The sequence below is a fragment of the Sorex araneus genome, chromosome 1, assembly GCF_027595985.1.
Source record: "Sorex araneus isolate mSorAra2 chromosome 1, mSorAra2.pri, whole genome shotgun sequence".
Taxonomy (NCBI): Eukaryota; Metazoa; Chordata; class Mammalia; order Eulipotyphla; family Soricidae; genus Sorex; species Sorex araneus.
In genome coordinates this window covers 145,885,047-145,892,426 of record NC_073302.1, presented here as the reverse complement: position 1 = coordinate 145,892,426, position 7,380 = coordinate 145,885,047, and the positions used below count along the sequence as shown (strand labels likewise).

General features: G+C 42.1%; 1 pseudogene; it reads right to left on the bottom strand.

The window, feature by feature from the left end:
* Positions 1-4,710: 4,710 nt before the first annotated feature.
* Positions 4,711-5,201, bottom strand: LOC129402044 (60S ribosomal protein L21-like; annotated as a pseudogene).
* Positions 5,202-7,380: the final 2,179 nt, after the last annotated feature.

Genomic DNA, 7,380 nt, shown 5'->3' with positions numbered 1-7,380 from the left:
CCTAAACAACCTCTTATAATGGATACCCAGACTGCCCTCTCGGTGTAGTTTTGTGTTTGAGGCCGAAAGACACATCTGCTTCTCCCATTTCACTTGTGACAGCGTGGTGTGCTCCTGGATAAGTGGTTTTGGCTGCTTGGACATTATTCTTCTCAGTGACACTTCTTTAACCCCAGGGTTGGAAGGCCCCTCTGAGCACTGGATGAGAACTCTAGACCTCTTACTAGAGAGACATACATGAACTCAGGTTTTTCCACCCAATTCATGGTTCCTCAGCTCCCTGCAAGAGACCACAGAGGACTTCCCCAGGGAACCCTGAGGTCAGACTCTCTTGGACAAAAATCTCTCCAGCTGCCTGCAGTCCTGAAGTTATAGGGCTTTGTAAACCACATTAGCAGACCATTGCTGAAGAATTTGCTTTAAGAGAAAGAGGGGGGAAAGAAGGAAAGGGGGAAAAATGTATAAAAAGGGGGAAAAAAGAAGGAAAGGTAGCAAAAGGACAGTAAAGAATGAGAGCGTGAAAGAAAAGTTCAATTTCCATTTTGAAAAAAAAAAACATTTAAAGGGCCAGGTACGTAGCTCAGCAGTACATTTATCTTGCATGTGTGGGGTCCTGCTTTCAATCCCCTGCACAGTAGAAATAAAAATAAAATGGTTAAAAGTCCAGGGTCAGGATGAATACTCAACTGTATTAAATGCAATATAACTGAATTGTATGTTTTAAAGAAAAATGTGATGTAACATTTTAATTTCTTTTAAATGTATGCCCTTTGGGAACAACAAAATCACTCGTATTAAATGAAGGAAAATGAAAACAAGAAGCATTTACAATAACCAAACAATTATCTCAAAATGTGATTAAGTACTTGGAATTTTACAGTAAGTATATTAATCTTTATGTTTTCCAGCCTGATTTCTGTGATTTGACTCCTAAATCCTACGGGAAAATAACGTCCACAGAGCCTTAGTTCTACAAGACCACAGCACTACCCCTCATTTTTTAAAAAGGCAATTTTTGCAGCTCTCTCTAGGTATTCAATCTGAAAGATTTAATTAACTTTAGACGGATGTCTGAGCTAAGCCCCAAGCAGAACACAGCCTGTTACGACGTGATGTGAGCACTGAGCCGAGCAGCCGAGAGCTCAGAGCAGCCACAGGCCTCCGTCCTCGGATGGTTTTTGTTTTTGTTTTTCCTTTGGGGAGTTTCTTTTGTTTTTGTTTGGTGGGGGAGAGGTTGAGTCACTCCTGGCAATGTTCAGGGCTTACTCTTAGCCCTCTGGTCAGGGATCACCCCTGGTGAGACTTGGGGGACCATATGGGGTGCCCGAGGTCAAACACAGGTCAGCAGCGGGCAAGGCCAGGGTCTTTCCCATTGTACTATGCACTATTGCTCGGGCCCCCCCAGTCCTCGGATGGTACCACACAGCTCCTGCACCCAGATGCCCCCTCTGCAAGATAAGAATGTGGAGCAGATGAACTCCAGGCTTCTCGCCTGCTCTACTTTTACATCAAGTCTCTTTTTCATCACAGTTTCCAGACACCAGGGGCCAAAAACACATGTCTTCTAATCACAAGACGTGTACTTTTGGTGACTTGAAATACATGAAAGAATCACACTGGTACAAGGGACAGAGGGATAAGCAAGTCGAACCTTAGGATCATTCACCCAACATGCTTCACTGACCTCTGCAGAATTTTCCCCAAACTCAGACAAAAGACCAAGGGAGTCAGAGGGCGGGGGGGGGGAGGGGGGGTTATAGTGGAGCACTTGAATATTATGAATTAGTAATTATTAATTACTTATTTGCCCTGACATTCTGCTGTAAGAAAATAAGAACTTGTCACTTACAGACAGGGAAAACAGCAAACAAGGTGAACATTAGTATGTTTATTGTAACATGTCAACATTTTTTTTCTTTTTTTTTTTTGTGGATGGTACTCCTGTGTGTGTGTGTATGTGTGAGTTGTGTGTGTGTTGCATTGTTTTAAAAAATTGAATCACCATGGAGTACACAGTTGCAGGGCTGTTCATGATTGGATTTCCATCATACGATGCTCCAACACCCATCCCTCCACCAGTGTACATCCCACCACCAATGTCCCCAGTTTCCCTCCCACCAGTCCTCCCTTGAGATGATAACCCTCCCCTTTATGGGAGGCACTTTTCTCTCTCCCCTCCCCCCCCTTCCCTCTACCCTTCTTTCCCCTCCTCTTGTCTCCTCTCCTTTCCTCTGTACTTAGATATAGACTCATACTATGTTTTTTCATATCCATCAAATGAGTGCAGTCATTCTATGTCTGTCCCGCTCCTTATTTCACTCAGTGTGATACTGTCCATATCCATCCACTTATAAACGATTTCATGACTTCATTGTTCCTTGTGGTTATGTAATATTCCATTGTGTAGATGTATCATAGTTCCTTTATACAGTCATCTATTCTCGGGCACTTGGATTGTTTCCAGATTCTGGCAAATGAAAATAGTGCTACAATGAACGTGAAAGTGCAGATTTTTTTCTGCAATGTGTTTTTGGGCCCTGGAATATATTCTGGGGATATCCCAGAGAGTGTGTGTGTGTATATATATACATATATATATATACTTCTGGGTATGGTATGAAGCTCAATTTCTAGTTTTTGAGGAATTCCTACCAACAATAAATGTGAGTCCCTTTCTCCCTGCATCAGAACCAGCACTAGCTACTCTTATTCTTTTTGAAGTGTATGAGTCTCTGTGGTATGAGATGATATATCGTTGTTTGATTTGCATCTCCCTGATAATTAGCGATGTAAAACATTTTGTGTGTATATTTTGGCCATTTGTATTTCTTTTCTGAAGAAGTTTCTGTTCATTTCTCCTCCCCATTTTTTGATGGGGTTGGATGTTTTTTCTTGTTCTACTACTGCCTTATATATCTTTAATATTAACCCCTTAACAGATGGATATTGGGTAATTAATTTTCCCATTCTATGGGCTGTCTTTGTATCCTGAAAACCATTTCCTTTTTTTTCTTTTTTTTAAATTGAATCACCATGAGATACAGTTACAAAGCTTTCATGATTGAGTTTAAGTCATACAATGATCAAACAACCATCCCTCTACCAGTATGCATTTTCCACCACCAATGTCCCCAGTATCCCTCCCGCCACCCCCACCCCAATTCACCCCCTGACTCTATGGCAGACAATTTCCTTATTACTCTCTCTCTCTCTCTACTTTTGGGCATCATGGTTTGAAATACAGATACTGAGAGGCCATCATGTTTGGTCCTTTATCTACTTTTGGCACACATTTCCCATCCCGAGTGATCCCTCCAACCATCATTGACTTAGTGATCATTTTTCTATTCCAGTTGCCTTCTCCCCCAGTTCATGAGGCAGGATTTCAACCATGAAGCAGTCTTCCTGGCCCTTGTCTCTACTGTCCTTGGATGTTGGTCTCATTTTATGTTATTTTATATTCCACAAGTGAGTGCAGTCATTCTATGTCTGTCCCTCTCTTTCTGACTCATTTCACTTAATATAATACTTTCTATGTCCATCCATTTATAAGCAATCTAATGACTTCATCTTTTTCTAACAGCTGTATAGTATTCCATACTATACAGCTGTTATAGTAGATATACTATAACATAGATAGTTATAGATAAACTATAGTAGATATACTATAGTTTCTTTAACCAGTCGTATGTTCTTGGGCACTAAGTTGTTTCCAGTTCTGGCTATTGTAAACAGTGCTGCAATGAACAAACAGGTGCAGATGTCATTTCTACTGTGCATTTTTTGCACCCCCAGGATATATTCCCAGAAGTGGTATTGGTTGGGTCATATGGAAGCTCAATTTCCAGTTTTTTGAGGAATGCCCATGTTTCTTTCCAGAAAGGCTGGACATTCAGCATTCTCATCAACAATAAAAGAGAGTACTTATCTCCCCACATCCGCACCAGCACTGGTTGTTCTTGTTCTTTTTGATGTGAGCCAGTCTCTGTGTTGGTCGCCATTTCTTTTGAGGTGCAGAAGCTTCTACTTTAATGTAGTCCCATCTGTTTATCTTTGCTTCTATTAGTTCGGCCACTATGATCAGCATCTTTGAAGATGCCTTTAGCGTCAATGTTATGGAGGTTCTGCCTACAATTTCCTCCATACACCTTAAGGATTCAGACCTGATATTGAGGTATTTAATCTATTTTGATCTGACTTTTTCACATGGTGTTAGAAAGAGGTCTGAGTTCATTTTTGTGCAAATAGCTGCCCACTTGTTGAAGAGGCTTTCCTTGCTCCACTTTATATTTTTTGCCCTTAAGCTACTTAAGGGTCTGTGTCAGGATATCCAATTCTATTCCATTGATCTGTAGGTCTATCTTTATTCCAATACTATGCTGTTTTAATTACTACCTCTTTGTAGTACAATTTGAAGTTAGGGAAGGTGATGCCTCCTTTTTCTTTTACCCAGTGATTGCTTTAGCTATTTGTGGGGGTTTATTGTTTCATATGAATTTCAGGAGAGTTTTATCTATTTCTTTGGAAAATGTCAGGGGTATCCTTATAGGGACTGCATTGAATCTATATAATGACTTGGGTAGTATTGCCATTTTGACAATGTTAATTCCCAGTCCATGAGCAGGGTATGTGTCTCCATTTCCTCATTGTCCTCTTTTATTCATGATGTTAACTCTTTTTTTTTTTTATAGTCCAGGAGTCTCTTTATTTTTAAACAAACACTTCTCTTGCCATGAATGAGGGGATGGGCTCCAGCAGCTCAGGTTGCATTGGTTCTTACAAAGTGGGCCTCTCTGGGTGGAGCAGGCTGGCGCTTCAGTTGAACCCAAGTCCCTTTCTCTTTGACTTCCTTCTTTTGTTGATCATTTTCCTTCACCCGCTTCAGGAAGCTATCTCGACTTTTTTAGAGTGCTTAATAGGCTCAATGCAGAATTAATTCTCTTGGCAAGAATCTTGCCCTTGACTTGTTTGTTAATGACAATGCCAACAGCATGCTGGGTAACATAGTAGACTCTTCCAGTTTTGCCATGATAACCTTTGTGCGGCATTCCTTTTTGGACAGTACCCATTCCTTTTATGTCTATGATATCACCTTTCTTGTATATACGCATGTATGTGGCCAAAGGAACAACTCCATGTTTTCTAAAAGGTCTAGAGAACTTATAGAGGGTGCCCCTCCACTTTCCATTTGTGTTGGTCATTTTTGCAATTTACTGGATGCTGGTGTTTCCGGCCGAAAGGCGATGTTAACTCTTTTTAAAAAAAATATTTTTAATTGAGATGTTGTGGTTCACAATAATATATATGGTTACGCATGCACATAATTCCAACATCACAACTATCACCAGTGTAACCATCTCCCTCTCCCAAGAACCTCAGTGCCCCTCCTTTTCACGCTGCCCACCCCAACTTACTGTGTGATCATTTCTCCTATAGTATTGCCTTTAAACCTTTGTTGCTACACCACTGTGTATCTTTTGGTCCCTTATAAAAAATTTTACTCTCAGGGACGGAGCGATAGCACAACGGGTAGGGCATTTGCCTTGCACCCGGCCGACCTGGGTTCAATTTCCGGCATCCCATATGGTCCCCCAAGCACTGCCCGGAGTAATTCCTGAGTGCTAAAACCAGGAGTAACCCCTGAGCATCGCTGTGTGTGACCCAAAAAGCAAAAAAAAAAAAATTACTCTCTAACTAGACAGAGAGTGTATAGATTCAGGGACCAGACTGATGACAAAAGAATAAAAGATAAAGGCTGGAGAGAGTACAGTGGGTAGGGCACTTGCCTTGCATGTAGCTTACCTAGGGTTCAATCCCTAACATGCCATATCATCCACCAAGTCTGCCAGCAATGATCCCTCAGTGTAGATCCGGGAGTAAGCTCTGAGTATCTCTGGGTGTGGTCCTCCAAAACACCAAAAATAAACAGAGTTAAAAGCAAGTTGTGAATGAGGCAATAGGGAACAATGGAGACTGTGGAAAACCAACATTTAATGTACCCAAAATAAACATACCCATAAGAGAAAATCAAAGTACAGCCCAGCTTGTTTGCACCTCTCACCTGAACCAAGATAGATAGATTCCAGGGGTTCATTGAGCCCCATCTTTACCCATTAGTTACCACACTACTCCCTTCTAGAAAGTTCTCACTATTCCAACCCTTTGTACACAAACCATAAAATCTGTGTGAGACTTCACTCTGCTCCAGGAAGAGAGGCACCCGAGAAGTTTCCACTACTCCCTTCCGTTTTCTCTTGTTGACCTGGGAAGATGCTGACCTGGAGGGGAACCTACATCCCAAAGTCCAGTGATTCTGGGGGCCAAAGGATGACAAAACAATAAAAGATAGGGGCTGGAGAGAGCACAGTGGGTAGGGCACTTTCCCACTAAGTCAAAGTGCTTACCCTGCATGCAGCCAACTCCAGACCATACCTGGACCATTGAGGCTCAATTCCACAGCCCTAAATATGGTCCCCCAAACACTTTTAGGTGTGACTCCTGAAGAAAGAGGCAGAAATAGCCCTGATCACTGCTACATATGCACCTTCACCAAAAGAGAAAAAACAACCAAAGCCAGTTTTCACTTGAGGACCCAGTGACAGGATAAACACAAAGACCAGGTGAGGGCAGGTAGGCAGCTGCAGGGGCATGCACTCACCAAGAGGGGGCAACTGCTGTGAACACATTTATCTGAGGCCTGAAGTAGTGTCCTCTGAAGGACAGTGAGAGTAGACACCTGTCATTTCAGAAAGAGACAATTTAAGTGAAGAATGGGTGAATATCCTCCCCTCATCCAAATTTGGCACCTGGGAATACAGAGAGAAGGGATAAGATGCTGAAGAAGGACCAGAGAGATAGTACAAGGATTAAGGCACTTGTCTCATACAGATTTGATCCCCAACACTCTCACCGCCGGACATGATTCCTGAGCAGAGCCAGTAAGCCCTGAGCATCTCCAGGTATGGCCCCAAAATAACAATCAAAAGAGAGACATAAGGAGAGAGAGATGCTGAAGAAGTGGCATCCAGGGGTGTCATTTTCGTTTTTAAATCCCTGCCACATGCATGACATGCTTGAGCTTTAACATCCAGAACATCACAGAACCATTTATTCCCTTTTAGTCACTGCTTCTATTTTATGGTCTTTCATTCCTCTCATTTTCAGGCTGGCTCAGGTGCGATGATGAGATTCTAGGTCAGGGGTAATTTTTACACATGATTAACAGGCTGAAAGAACAATGCCTTTCCCCACCACGAATTGTTAACCTCAAGGAATTAGCCAGTGGTTCATTGTTTCTAAATATTCTCATTACAACCCATCGCCTCCTGCCAAGAAGGAGCTTGTTCTGGAATTTGGAGCTTCGCGTGCACCCATCCCACG